Raw genomic sequence first — 15236 nt, 5'->3', positions numbered from 1 at the left:
AGACCTAGGACCCACTCAGGAACAACTCTCATTCTCACCCACTCTGGTCACATCTGGCCCTCGTCCCTCCTGCCTGTGAACCCCTTCCCTGCTCTCTCATCAAGCCCTAAAATGTGATGCTTCGCCACTGTGGGCACTTTCTGCATGAATGTCAAGTCTCCCAAATAGAACCTAAAATGGACTGGGAGATGGGGGCGGGGGTGGATCCCAAGAAGTCATTTTCCCTCTCAGCCTTAGTTTTCTCATCTGCAAAATGGGAAGAGGCTTTATTTGGGTTTCTTCAGTTGCAAAGAACAGTAAACCACTTGAGCCCATTTAGACCAAGTGGGGTTGGGGGAGGAGCCAACTATGGGGACTGGAACTGGAACCTACACATTGGAAGAAACAAAGGCCACTTGGGGGTAGCTTCTCCCTCCATCTGTTTGTCAGTGGGTCTCATTTGCTATCTGCCTACCTTCCACTACTCATAGGTGGATTCTTTCCCTCTCTCCTCTTTGTCTCACAGCTTCTGCTTCCTGGGAATCTCTGTTCTAGCACAACCTTTTCATTCATGTAACTGCTCATGGCTACAGCTCAACTCCATAGTTTGTTCCTCTGGGCTCCTTTGTAGAAACTACCAATTTCTCCCCATCCTGCTCAATTTACATACATAATAGAGGGAATGTGATTGGCCCTCTGACTTTTCCTGCCCAACCTTGCCAGAGATTTGGAGACTGGTTTATGGTCTGCAAGGCCTTCATAGATTTATGGGAGTGACAGGATCTGGATGGGCAGTGGAGAGGTGTTGAAGTTGGATTACTTCGTGTATATACCTCATGCAGTAGTGCCTGGCATACTATAGGGCTCAGAAAAGTTTGATTGACTGAAACTCAGAAATCTTCCTCTCCCACCATAGACCCTTCTCCTGGCCCCTCCTCTTCTTCTCACCTTTGCAGAAGCCTGCAGCTTTGGATCCCTCTTATTCCTGCAGATTTTCTTGACTTCCCTTCTGTCCTTGGTCAGCCTGGACTTAGGCTAGGGTGATCCTCCCACCCTGATCCTCTACAGCACCCTGAACTTCAAAAAACTTGGCACTTAAATCTTCCAACCTCGGCTCTGCTCTCCCCATCAGCAGACTTCCTGGCAAGGTCTGTGTCATGGGGAAGGGAGTAGGAGAGCTTTATAAGTAGCTGTCATTCACTGAGCACCTCTAGGTACCTGGCCCCGTGCTCAGTGCTTTACCCATTTAGGTTGTGAACTCTTTGCAATCTTCCCTTGAAATGGAGCTTTTCCAGATGACAAAACTGAGATTGAGCATGGTGAAGTGATGTGAACTCAGCTCTAACTCCTAATCCTTAACTGAAGAGCAAAGCTGTTAGTGTGAGCTCTATCATCATTTCTCCCTTCCAAGTGGAGTTTCCACAGGCCACACCAATATTTTACCCTTGCTTTCTGGCTTTACAAATGAATTAGCTAACAGCTGATTTTTATTACCACTAACAGATAATTTTTGTCAGGAACTTAACATGTGCTAGGCATGTTCTGAGTAATTGTATCAACTCATTTAATCTTCATAACAACTCTACAGGATAGGCACTATCAGGATCCCTGTTCTGCAAATCTCTGCCTTAGCTTAAGGCAGGACCAAAGTCATATGGTCCTGGTGGAGCTAGGATTCAAAGCCTCACTCCAGGTCATAGCCTGGGAGCACATTTTCTGCCTACTTCCTCAGGGAACTGCTTCCATCAATCCCTCCCTCACCACTTTAAGCTCCCTCCCTCCCCTGGCTCCTTAGTATTCAATGTGTTTCCAACTTTCTCATCTCAAAAGTGTCCTCAAACCCATGTTACTCTGCAGCCACTACTCTTCCTTCCTCACTGTCAAAGCCCAATTTCTTGAGTTTCTCTTCTGGCTAGCTATTCTTCCTTACCCCTCTTCAAACCAGCCTCCAATTCCCTGTCCCCTCTGCCTAAACTGCCCTAAGCATAGGAAGATTGTGCCACCACATTTGCAAAGGAAAAAAATACTCCTTTCAGCAGTCTAAAAATACTGTCAATCAAATGTGAAATCAGCTTTGTAAATTGTAAGACATGTCACAGCTCTAGTAGTTCTGAAACAAATTTTTTATCAAGATTAAAAAACAAACAAAGATAAATACTGAACACTTTAGTATAAATTGGTGATGACACCTCAGTTGAGCCTTTTCTATGTAGCTGGAGTTTTGCTTTTCTGCTCAAATTTCCTCTAATGATATATCTAGCCAAGGTGTTATTCAAGTATAAAGACAACAGCTAAAGTGTCCTTGAAGGCAGCAGACCGGTACCTGCACTGTTCTGTTTCACTTGGTCCACACAATTTTTATTCTTCTTCACCCATTTAACATTTCAGCCACGGTGGATTGTCAGTTCTTTCTTGATAACTAAAATTATTTGAAAGCAGTATTAAGGCTCCTACTTACCTTCTTGGTGGTTTCTCAGTTGTCATACCCCCACCTCTCTTCTGTTTCCCTTCCTAATATGGCTACTTCTCTCACCTGGCTAAGGATTTCTGGGAGAGGTTGGATAGGAGTTAGTTACTAGTGTCCCAAGGTCAAAATGCTCCCCATGCCCAGAGCCCAGAGATAATTTAGAGCCACAAGTATAGTGTGTATAGGTCCCTCCAACAGTTTGTTAACACTGTGCCCATGAAGACTACCTTTCCAAGGTTTCCAGTGACTGCTGCATGGAGCTCTTCTGCTCCACTGCTGCTTGCTGGTCTCTAAACCCAGGTGAAGTTTTTAGCTTTCACCTTACTAACTGCTAGACAGCATCAGGGACCATCTACTCCTTGGCCTTCCTGAAGCAATTTCGTTCCTCCTCAGCTGATTTCATATCGCGCCACTCTACCTCCTCATCTGTCCTCCTAAGTTCAACCTCTAAGGTCTGGAGTTCTCCAAGATCCCAGCCATGATCTTCCATTCACCATACGCAATCCCTTTAATGACCTAAACCACTCACGCAATTATGAGTACTCATTTGTCTGCAATTTCCAAATCTCTTATTTCCAGGCAGGTCCTGGATCCACACCCGAATATTCAGTTTCCCTCCAGTTCAACTGGCCAAAACAAAACTCATCCGTTTCTCCCAAGCCTGCTCCTCCATTTTTGCTCTCTCTCTGTCCACCCAGTCTCCTTGGCCAGAAGCTTACACGTCATTCTTAAACACTGTCTTTTGCTTTCCGTTTCCAAAGATTCATAGAAATCAGATGGAGTCTGCCTTTGTCCATTTTGTGTTGCTATAAAGAAACATGAGGCTGGGCAATTTTTAAAGAAAAAGGTTTATTTAGTTCACTATTCTGGATGGCTGGAAAGCTCAGCATTCATCATCTCCATCAGATCTTGAGGGCCTCAGGCTGTTTACACGCATGGCTGAAGGTGAAGGGGAGCTGGTGTGTACAGAGATCATATGGAGAGAGGGGAAATGAGAGGGAGTGGGGAGGTGCCAAGCTATTTTTAACAACCAGCTGTCATGAGAACTAATAGACTGAGTACTCACCCCCAAGGGAAGACATTCTGCTATTCTTGAGGGTCCACCCCCATGACCCAAACACCTCCCATTAGGCTTCACCTCCAATGCTGGGGATCAAATTTCAACATAAGTTTTGGAGAGGACAAATATCCAAACCATTGTAGAGTCTAGGCCCCTTTAGGCTCTCTAGAAACTGTGCCTTCCTTTATAGGAAGTAGAACACAGTAGAAAGACCTGGGTTGGACAGACCTGGGTTGAAATCCTGCCTCTATCAGTTACTGGCTTTGTGACTTTGCGCGACTCTTTTAATACATTGAAGTCTTAATTTCCTTATCTACAAAATGGGGACAATAATCTATTTTGAAGAGTTATTGTGAGAATTAGAAACAATGATGTGCATACTTAGGACTATGCCTGCCCCTACTAACACTTAGCGTTCATGATGATGATGGTGATGGTGATGATGATGATGATGATGATGACTTCTGGCTCCACTGTTATTGCTTTATCTGGGGTATGGTCTTCTCTCTCCTGGACCATTACATCAACTTTATCACTGGACTCTCTGCCTTCACTCTCCGTTACTACTGCTAGATCTGCTTTTCACATAGTAGAACAATTTATCTAAAGTGCAAATCTGATCATGACACTCACCTGTCTAAAACTCTTTTCTCCCTCAATTCCATCCACCCTAGCCCCAACCATACTTGCAGGTCTCTGAGCCCACACTGGTCACACACTCCCTTCTGCCATGCTTTATTAAGGAGTTCCCTCTGCCTAAGCCTGAATGTATTCTCTCCCTCACATCCTACCTGGCGAATCCTCATCCATCACACCCAGTGCCAATGAATGCCACTCCTCCTGGGGATGTCAGTTTACTGAGTCGACTGCTAGCTCCCTGAGGGCAGGGATCAGGTCTGATTCTTCTTTGTGACCTTCTACCTTCCTGCACAGGGCTTGGCGTAAAGAAGGCCTCACCGAATATTTTCAGACAGTTGCTCAAGGTTGCACATGAGGTCAGCAGCAGGGTCAAAGCTTGAACCTCAGGTCTCTCATCTTTCTGCTTAGGATTCTCCTCTACACATGCCATTTTGCCCCAGTGGAGAACAGGACTGCAGGTGTAGTGGGTTGGGGGTGGGGGACCTCCCCATGTGAGGGCAGCAGGGAACCTGAGGACATCCTACACCCCATCTTGGTGCTGCATCTGCTACATAGGGGAAGGATACCCTTACCCACTGCCCATGTCATGTATCTCCCCATCCAACAGGGACAAGAGATAAAAAATGAATGACACAAAATCCAGTCTTGCCTGGTACAGAGGCTGGCAGGGGTGGGGGTGGAGCTGGCGGCCCAAGCAGCCGCTCATCGCACAGTGCATCTCATATTTACTGGCTCATAATTGAAGGCAGCCTGGAGATGTCCCAGCATTGGCCCTCAACAAAACAGATGAGGGCACAATGACTGTGAAGGCAGCGAGTCAGGACACAGACTTCCTCACAGGACTGTAGCCACAGAAGGGAGGTGGTGAAAGGGGGTGGGGACAGCTAGCTGGCCGTTGCATTGGCCCCCAAGGTCTGACTCAGGTTCCAGGTCCCACTCTGCTACCCGCTTGTGATTACCTTGAGCCAGATCCTCCCCTGTGTAGGCCAGTAATTTTAGCCTTCTTGATTTCATTACCAGGGTTTAGGAAAACCGTTCTGGGAGTTGGGAAAATCTGGGCTACTAACTTGCTGTGGGGCTTTAGGTGACTCTCTACCTCTAAGGGCTCCAAATCTCTTTAAAGAGGAAAGGATGCCTCCCTCTTCTACATAAAGATTGAGGGGGTTGGGTTGGCCTGGGAGCAACCAGTTTGTGCATTTTAGCAACTGGAAAGCTTCTGGTTGGGGGAAGGCAAAGAAACAAGAAATGCTACCAAATATTAAGAACCTGCAATGACTCCTAATTGCTCAAGAAATGGTCCAAATTCCCAGGCTCGGCATTTAAGGCTGTGAAACCTGCATAGTCTTACCTCTAGTATTTGTGTCATTATGGGAAAAGTGTCTGAGGCTGACAGCCAGTAGACCTGGGTTCTGGACCAGTCAGTCTCACTACTGTCTAGCTCTGTGATCTTTGGCAGGTTCTTGATAATCTCCAGGTCTCAATTTTCCCATCTGTTAAATTTATGAATCTATGAAGTAATTAGGGTGCCCAAGCCCAGAGCAAGTCAGTTGCCAAGTTCTGTCCTCTCTCCCTCTAAGTATTCCCTAAATCCATTCCTCCCTCACCTCCATTCCATTCCAATTATGACCACTGTCTCACCTCAGTACTCCTTTCTCTCTTCCTGACCAGTGCAGTAGCCTCTTGCCTCCCAGCCTCCATCCACCTGCTGCATACTCCAGTCAGAGTGACTCAGAAAGCAGGTGTCTGACCCTGCCCCTTGCCCGCACCAAACACTTCTCAGTCAAGCTCCTGAGTATCACATGGAAGGTCCTGCATGGTCTGGTCCTATCATGTCTCTTCTCCCACTCTTCCTGTGCCCCAACTATCTGTACCATTCAGGCTGGCCGCTTCACTGCCCTCTCACCAGCTCAGACTCCAGGATGGGGCTTTCCCAAGCTGGCCAGGAGGAGGCCCTGTGGCCCCAAACACAGCAGTAGGTGGGTCAGTGTTGTGCCTAGATTCCTGTTCTGCCTTTCCAGAAGCTTCTGGAGTTCCACGCCCCACAGGAGTCCTGCTCCATGGAGTCCCCAGGGCATCAGGTGTGAATGAGGCTGCCTGTTCTCCCTCCTGCTGCTGACAACCAGAGAATGTCTGAACTAAAAGGGCCCCAGAGGTGACCTTGACCTCCTATAACCCCACATTGTATAGATGGAGAAACGGGCCCAGGGAGGAGCTGTGGTCACACAGCAAGTCAGTGTCTAGAGCAGGGCTGGGGTTCTGCCTTGGGCCTGCTTGATGGGATCAGGGAGACAGGCCTGGAGTAGGGTAGCCATAGAGAGAACACTCTTCGTGCTGGGGCAGGAGGGGCCATCAGCCCTCCCTTTAGTGGTGGAAGTGAGATACTCAACAGGAGACTCAGGGCTTCTGCTGGTCTCATCCCCATCCTCAGTGCCCCCTGCTGGTTCTCTCCCATTAGGGTCTCTACTTTACCTCCTGGCCACATGTCCGGCCTTCCTGAGGTGGGATGGGGAAAAGCGGGTGATCAAGGGAGCCAAGGCAAGCATGTGCAAGCATTTACAGTCAGAGCTGTGAGGACCACTACAACATCCTGCTAAGTGCTCATCTAGTATGCTTCATGCACCACAGTGACAGGGACTCACTTTCTCCTAGAATGGCACCACCCTTTGGGAGATGTTTGGCCTAGGCTGAAGAGACTCCTCAGGAGGGCCTGGGGTTATCTGCAGGGTGTGCTTCTGGGCCCAGCATCAGATGATATAGAAAATGAGAGACGGACCACCCCCAGGATAGCTTTTCTCCGTGCCTAATCAATTATCAGTTGTTGTTGTTTTGGCCCCCTCCCAAGGCACAGGGTCCCTTATCAGAGCTTTTAGTCCACTGAATACAATCCTTAGAGAGTGCAGAAGGGAAGACTGAGGCCCAGGGTAGGGGTAGGATTTGCCTACTTCCCCCAGCATATTAGGGCTGGGCCTGAGACCAGAATCCAAGGCCCCAGGTCCTAACTAGGAGCTCTCCCAGCATACTATATTACCACTCTATGACATGGAGCGTTGGGTATTGGGGACTTGCACAGAGACAGAGAGGAGTAACTGCTGAGAAGGGCTGTGATAGATGAAAACAGGCCTTCCTTGCAGGAGCTTAGAGTCCAGAGAGAGGGCCACAGTCAGGGGAATACTTCCTTGTCCCTCCCTATGGGATATGAACCTCCCATGGTTCATCTGGGAGGCAGCAACAGTTGTGCACAAAGGCCACCATCTAGTCCTTGTTTACCCAGGAAGTCCTCTGTGTGTGTGTGTGTGTCTGTCTGTCTGTGAACTGCCTCTGCCCACAATGGACATTATTTCTAATCCATACACTAGGAAAGAGGGCTTTTTTTGCTATCCATCTGCTATGAGGGGATTTGCATAAATCCCCTCTTTGGTTGTGGTATAGGATAGTGGTGGCTTGGGCCATGTGAATACCAGCAGATTGGTAGTTTGGAGCTAGGATAGACAGGGCCTTGAATGCCAGACCAAGGAGCTCAGACTTTGACCCACAAGAGATTAGGAGACAATGAAGATTTTCAAGTATAGAATGTCATGGTCACATGTGTTCTAGGAACATCTCTGATGTGTAAAAAGGAAGGTGGGTTGGAGGAAGCCACAGAAGACAGGTGATCAGGAAGGATGCTGGGGCCATGATACCAGGGAAGGATAATGAGGTTCAATGTGGGAAGACGTTGTGAGGATGAACTTGAGAGATCTGGCAGTTGAGTCCAGCCCCAGGTGAATAGCAGATGGGGTAAGAGAAGAGGAGTTAGGGTATGGCCTACGTTTGACCTGGGGGATGAGGGTGGTGGCTAGGAGAGTGCTAGAAAGCAGGCTTTCTTATAGGGGAGTGCTCTGGGCCCAACCTTAAGGGCACCCCATTCACCTCTTTACCTACTCATCTACTCATCCACCTGCCCATCTATCCACTTACCTACCCACATATGGGGGTTCAGTCAGGCTGGTGGGAGAAATTTTAGTTATAGAGAATATACACAAACCCTTTTGGAAGGCCTAAGGGCTTTTACTATGGTACTTGGCTGAAGGCAGCCTTGTCCCCTTAGTTAAATAAATTAGAGTAGAAGCAAAGGAATGTGAGGAGTTTACTTATTAACTTGTTTACTCATGTGTTCCTAAAAGTAACCTTTGATCATTCTGGATGGGTGTTTCAGGGGGAGGTTGACCAGCGATATTACCCACTAACAGCTTTTGCTTTAGGCTTCAGAACCTGGCCTTTAATCTTCACCCTCTAGTGGTGTTGACTCACTGCCTTTGTCATTTAATGTGTGCTGAATAAAGGCTGGGGGGGCGGAGAGCAGCCTGTTATGGCTGGCGGCTGCTATCTCTTTACAGCACTCTCCTTGAGTGTCTGTGAGTGGCCATGGATATCTCAGCCCACTCTTTCACTGGATTCTGTTTGAGTGAATTTATTCATCCATCATTGAGACAGGGCCTGCAGGACAGACCCCCCACCCCACACATCCATCCGTATCTCACCAAAGCCTTCCCCTTTGCCAGGCTTCCATGTGCTGGGGACTCAGAAAATAATCAGTGCTGATCTCTGCTCCTTGTGGGCTCAGAGAGACAGATCAGCTCTCCTTCACTCTAGTAGTACATCTGGTTGCTGGCCTCTGCCCATGGAGAAGGTAATGTATATAACTGGCTAGCATTTCTTCCAGAAAGTTATTATTCATGCAGGCTTGGGGCTGGGGAGAGAGTATCCATCCTGATGAGATCAGTATTAGAGTTACAAGTGTTAGCCATTGACAGCTTCATGGCATTGTATAGGCACCAATTCACTAGGAAGAGGCTCAGCTTCCTTCTGCTGGTTTCCCTCTTGGGCCTGTCCTTGCTGAGCTCCCAACCTTATTTCTGTCTCTGATGAGGACTTGCCCCTGCCAGGTTCAGCCACCCACCCATTCAGGAACATGAGCTCCTCTGCTGGGTATCAGGGACACTTGGTCTTTGACCTCTCATAGCTTATAGGCCAGGAGATGGGAGACAGAGACCCTTAAGCAGGGAGCAGATGAGGCTAAATCATTGCAGTGGTGTGGGTAGAGAGGAAGGCAAGGATGCTGTAGAGGTAGAATTGGCAGGAATTCGTGACCAACCATAGATAAAGGATGTGAGGTATTCAGGCTCCTGGGTACACAGGGGTGAGGGTGGCCAGTTAGGAGCTTAGGATACATCTGACCTCATGGATTGTTTCTGAGGCCCAGGCCCAAGGACCTTTTAAGAGGAGACTTCTGGTCAGAAAGACTGGCTTCTGCCTGAGGAAGGGCCTCTGTGAGTCTCCATAGGATGCTCTCCACCTCCCAGCCAACCACCAGAACCATGGACTTAGGTCTGAAATCACTGCTTTGAATGAAAAGTTATTTCATGCCTCAGTAGTAAAGAGCAGGCACAATTGATGCTCACGTTAAGTCCCACCATTAGGGAGCTTTTCCAAGCACGGGGTTATTAGTTTCTTAGATGCAATTTCATAGGAGGAATTTGGCCAAAATGGAATCTCGTTCATCTAACAGCTGAAGCAGCCTATTTAAAAAGCAAAATTAAATGTTACCTACAAAGCATGTCCATCGGTGACATGACAAGCCCTGTGTTTATTCCATGAATAATTATTAAACACTGTGGCAAGGCTCCGTGCCAGGCTTAGGAATCCAGAGGCCCTGCCTACATTTTCAGTTTTTTCCTCATTTAGTTTTCATAGTTTCATCTTTACCTTTAATTATTTAACTCACCTTGGGTTTGTGCTGGTGTACAGTATGAGGTGAAGCTCTACATTTTCCCCCAATTGGTCTGGGTACATAGGAGTTGTAATTTAGGTCAGAATTTCCCAGAGTGATTCCATGGAATACTGATCCTATAAGACACTCAGGAATAAAGATTCTATAGTCAAAACAAGTTTAGGAGCTGTTACATACCCACCACCTTCGTAGAGATTCACTGTAAGGAAACTTTCATGTCTTGGTTCATAATTTTGAGTACAGACTCCATTTAAAAATAACAGCTATGAGCACAGCACAGAACACTCCTCTTTGGAGTAAAGATGGCACTATAGCAGAACTGACATTGAGGCCTCTGCCTCAGATCTGGCTTCTGCATGCTTATGGATCTGAGGTCTGGCCAAGAAGTGTAATACATACACTGCCAGTTCTGCTCCAGAGCCTGCAGTGCTAAGAACTCTGCCAGGAGCCACAAACCATGGATGCCCCTAGGGAGGGTGAGGCAGCTTGTCTGGCACTTGGCTAAGACTTGAAAGAGGAGCCGTTGCCCTGGGCCTTGCAAGATGAGCAAAGTAGGTGAGGTGGCCCTTGTGAGGGCGAACCCCCTCCAACAGGGACACACTGCAGTGACCACAACAGTGACCCAGAACACACCTCCACAACTGCAGGACATAAATTGCTATATGAACAGAGACACCTGTGAGGAGCTAGGTGAGAGTAGAAATGCCTGTAACCTGGGGCAAAGATGGGTGTGGGCATGGTGCTGGAACTCTCCTGCAGGTGTGAGGGAAGGGCATTAAGCATTCACTTTCAAGGGCTGGGCCCCTGATGAGGCAGGGCCTCCTGGGGCCTCATTTCAACATCCACTGCAGACCATATATGTGGCCCTTTCCTAAGGCCTCTCTTTCCCTGGGGAGTCTACAGAGTTTTTTTCTTGTCTGGAACAAATAACTGGGAGTTGGGGTGGGGTGAGAGGAGAATGTGGGGACCTGGATTCCTAGGGATTAATTAGGGTCCTTCAGTGAAATGTTTCTCTTTGGAGGCCAATTAAGACAACTGGAAGCTTGGGAGGTGGGGAGAGGGGAAGTAAATACTTGAGACTGGCCCATTTTCCTTTGCTGGGCTGTGCCCCTTAGGGATGGGCAGACCTTGGGGGCACCCTGGCCATTTATAGCAAAATACAAGGGCAGAGATAATCACAGCATTATTTTTATCATCTAAGAGAACTTTAGTGGTGCATTGTATAAAGTGTGTTATCTCAGAAGTTACCCTCACCTCTGTAGTAACTGTCTATACTGAGCACTCACTAGGGGCCAGGCCTTAGGCTGTGCCTTTACAGTCATGATTTCATTTTTAAAAACAGGTTTACTGAAATGTAATTCACATATCATACAATTCATTCATTTAAAGTGTACAGTTCTATGGTTTCTAGTATATTCACAGAATTGTGCAACCATTGCCAAAATCACTTTTAGAATATTTTCATCACCTGTTAGTATTGACTTTCCTTATTCCCTCCCCAATTCTTCCCAGCCCCAGGAAACCATTAATATATTTCCTGTCTATAGATTTGCCTATTCTGGATATTTCATATGGATTAAATAATATGTGCTTTTTATGATTTACTTATTTTACTTAGTGTAATGTTTTCAAGGTTCATCTATGTTGTGGTAAATTCATCAATATATGTCATTCCTTATATAAAACAGCTTTATTGATATGTAGTTCATACATACAATTCACCCATTAAAGAGTACAATTCAATGGTTTTTTACATATTAAATTATTAACTTTTAAAAACTATAGTAAAATTGACATAATATTAGCCATTTTAAAACATTAATTACATTCACAATGTTTTACAATCATCACCACTATTTATTTCCAAATTTTGTTTTATTATTTTAAACAAAAATTCTATAAACATTAAGCGGTACCTCTCCGTCCTATCTCCCCTTACCTCCTAGCAATTTTGAATCTAGTTTTTGTCTTATAAATTTTCCTCATCTAGATACCTCATATAAGTGGTATCCCACAATATTTGTTCTTTTATGTCTGGATTATTTCACTAAGCATAATGCCTTCAAGTTTCATCCATGTAGCATACATCAAAATTTCATTTCTTTTTGTGGCTGAATAGTATTCCCCTGTATATATACTCCACATATTGTTTATCCTTTCATCAGTGGGTGTACATTTGTGTTGTTTCCACCTTTTGGCTTTTGTGAATAGTGCTTCTATGAACGTCCATGTACAAATTTGTATTTTGAATATATTCCCAGCAGTGGATTTGCCGGGTTATGTGGTAATTCCATGTTTAATTTATTTGAGGAAATGCCAAACTGTTTTTCTAAAATGGCCACACCTTTGACATTTCCCTCAGCAATGTATAAGGGTTTCAACTTTTCCACATCCTTGCTAACACTTGTTATTTTCCCTTTTTGATTATAGCCATTTTAGTGAGTGTGAGGTGGTATCTCATTATAGTTTTGGTTTGCATTTTCCTAATGGCTAATGATGTAGAGCATCTTTTCATGTGCTAATTGTACATTTGCATATCTTCTTTGGAGAAATATCTATTCAAGCCCTTTGCCCATTTAAAAATTGAATTGTGAGAGGAAAAAGAAGATGGCACTGTAGAAGCAACTCAGGATTGCAGCTCTCAGTGAAGACGCAGAGGGTGAGTGCAAGCTGCATTTTCATAGGGATCTTTGTTGCCCACAGAACGGGGAAATTCCCACATGTAGGAGAGACACGGGACACCAGCGCAGCTGTTTCAGCTGGCGTGGCTGTTTTGGCCGGTGCTGCAGTGCAGCAGCACTCCACAGAAAACGCACTGGTCTGGGTGCCCTGTTAAACTGGCAGTCTGAGATTTGGGAGGGCAGATTAGCATATCCATCTGATTAAACGGGATTTGGACAGTGAGCCAGACCAGGAGATTCCCAGAAAGCAATGTTTGAGCTTGTGTAGTGGGTCGCTGCATGGGAAATCACACAGATCCCGGTGCCCTATCAGCAGGCGACTGAAACACCTGGGAAAGAGTCAACCGTTCAACTTAAAAAAAAAAAAGGGCTCTGAGGCAGGGAGCCAGGTGATCAGGCTTGGTGGGTCCCACCCCCACAGGGACAAACAAAACGGTGATTCAAAATGCTCAGGGTTGAGAGTTTCACTGTGGGCACAGCTGAACCCAGGATGGTGCAGCTCAGTGGGGGAGGGGTGTCCACCATTACTGAGGCATTCTGCCCCTACTGAGGTACACTCCCATTGCTGATGCAGCCTGCCGTTGCCGAGGCAACCCGCCATAACAGAGAGACTCTGCCAACAGGGTGGAGCCCACGACAGCAGGGCTGAGCCCACAGCAACAAGGCAGAGCCCACAGCAACAGGGTGGAGCCCACGACAGCAGAGCAGAGCCCATGATAGCAGGGCGGTCCCCATGGCAGCAGGGCGGAACCTCAGCAGGCAAATAGTGACTAGACTGCCTCCTAGCTGGGCAGGACAGTGCAACGGATACTCATAAAGAAAGCCCTAACTCCCCGAGACAGAGCATCTGAGGGAAAAAAAGGGGTTTTATGAGCTCTGCTGCAGCAGACTTAAACGTACCTGCCTAACAGCCCTGAATAATCAATGGAGCTCACAGCTCAGCACTTGAGCTCCTATAAAGTATAGACCACCTCTTCAAGCAGCTCCCTGACCCCTGTATATCCAAAGAGTCACCTCAAAAAGGACTGATCAGACTGACATTTGACGGACATCATTCTGAGACAAAGATAGCAGCAGAAGAAACTGGTGGCATACCTCACTGTTCCACAGCTGCTACAGGTGTACCCCAGACAAGCAGGGCATGGAGTGGACCTCAGCAGTCATACAGCAGAGGGGCTAGACTGTTAGAAGGAAAACTAAGTAACAGAAATACTTCATCATCAACAATCTGGGCCTCCACTCAGAGACCCAATTGAAAAGTCAGCAACTACTCAGACGACAGGTGGATAAACCCATAAAGATGGGAAGAAACCAGCACAAAAAGGAGGAAAACACCTGAAACCAAAACACCTCGCCTCCTACAAAGGACCAAAACTCCTCACCAGAAAGGAAACAAAGCTGGATGGAGAATGAGTGTTGACGAACTGACAGAATCAGACTTCAGAAGGTGGGTAATGAGAAACTTCCGTGAGCTAAAAGAACATGTTCTAACTCAATGCAAAGAAACTAAGAACCTTGAAAAAAGATTCGAGGAAATGATAACAAGAATGGACAACTTAGAGAGGAATATGAATGAATTGAAGAAGCTGAAAAACACAACACGAGATCGTCGCGAAGCATGCACAAATTTCAACAGCTGAATTGACCGAGCAGAAGAAAGGATATCAGAGGTTGAAGATCAACTCAATAAAATAAAATGAGAAACCAAGATTAGAGAAAAAAGCACAAAAAGGAATGAACAAAGTCTCCAAGAAATGTGGGACTATGTGAAGAGAACTAACCTACATTTGATAGGTGTACCAGAATGTGATGAAGAGAATGAACTCAAGCTGGAAAATACTCTTCAGGATATTATCCAGAAAAATTTCCCCAACCTAGCAAGGCAGGCCAATATTCAAGTCCAGGAAATACAGAGAACACCACAAAGATATTCCGCAAGAAGAGCAACCCCAAGGCACATAATCATCAGATTCAACAAGGTTGAAATAAAGGAGAAAATACTAAGGGCAGCCAGAGAGAAAGGTCGGGTCACCCACAAAGGGAAGCCCATCAGACTCACAGCAGATCTCTTGGCAGAAACACTACAAGCCAGAAGGGAGTGGGAGCCAATATTCAACATCCTTAAAGAAAAGAACTTTCAACCCAGAATTTCATATCCAGCCAAACTGAGCTTCATAAGTGAGAAAAAAAAAAAAAAATCCTTTGCAAACAAGCAAGTACTCAGAGATTTTGTCACCACCAGGCCTGCTTTACAAGAGCTCCTGAAAGAGGCACTACACATAGAAAGGAACAATCAGTATCAGCCATTCCAAAAACATACCAAATGCTAAAGAGCATCAACAAAATGAAGAATCTGCATCAACTAATGGGCAAAACAGCCAGCTAGCATCAAAATGGCAGTATCAAATTCACACATAACAATATTAACCCTAAATGTAAATGGGCTAAATGCACCAATCAAAAGACACAGACTGGCAAATTGGATAAAAAACCAAAACCCATCGGTGTGCTGTATCCAGGAAATCCATCTCACATGCAAGGATACCCAAAGGCTCAAAATAAAGGGATGAAGGAAAATTTACCAAGCAAATGGAGAGCAAAAAAAGCAGGAGTTGCAATTCTCATCTCTGATAAAATAGA

At 46.1% G+C, this 15236-nt stretch overlaps 1 long non-coding RNA gene across 1 annotated transcript; it reads left to right on the top strand.

Moving 5' to 3' along the window:
• The first annotated feature begins 7783 nt into the window (after window positions 1-7783).
• Window positions 7784-14293, top strand: LOC144578113 (uncharacterized). The gene is made up of 2 exons (XR_013523250.1): window positions 7784-7906; window positions 12465-14293. It is a non-coding gene; the product is annotated as an uncharacterized LOC144578113 (long non-coding RNA).
• Window positions 14294-15236: the final 943 nt, after the last annotated feature.

This window comes from Callithrix jacchus, chromosome 10 (assembly GCF_049354715.1).
Source record: "Callithrix jacchus isolate 240 chromosome 10, calJac240_pri, whole genome shotgun sequence".
NCBI classification, from domain to species: domain Eukaryota; kingdom Metazoa; phylum Chordata; class Mammalia; order Primates; family Cebidae; genus Callithrix; species Callithrix jacchus.
The sequence above is the reverse complement of the archived record's forward strand: the minus strand, read 5'-3'. Positions and strand labels throughout refer to the sequence as shown.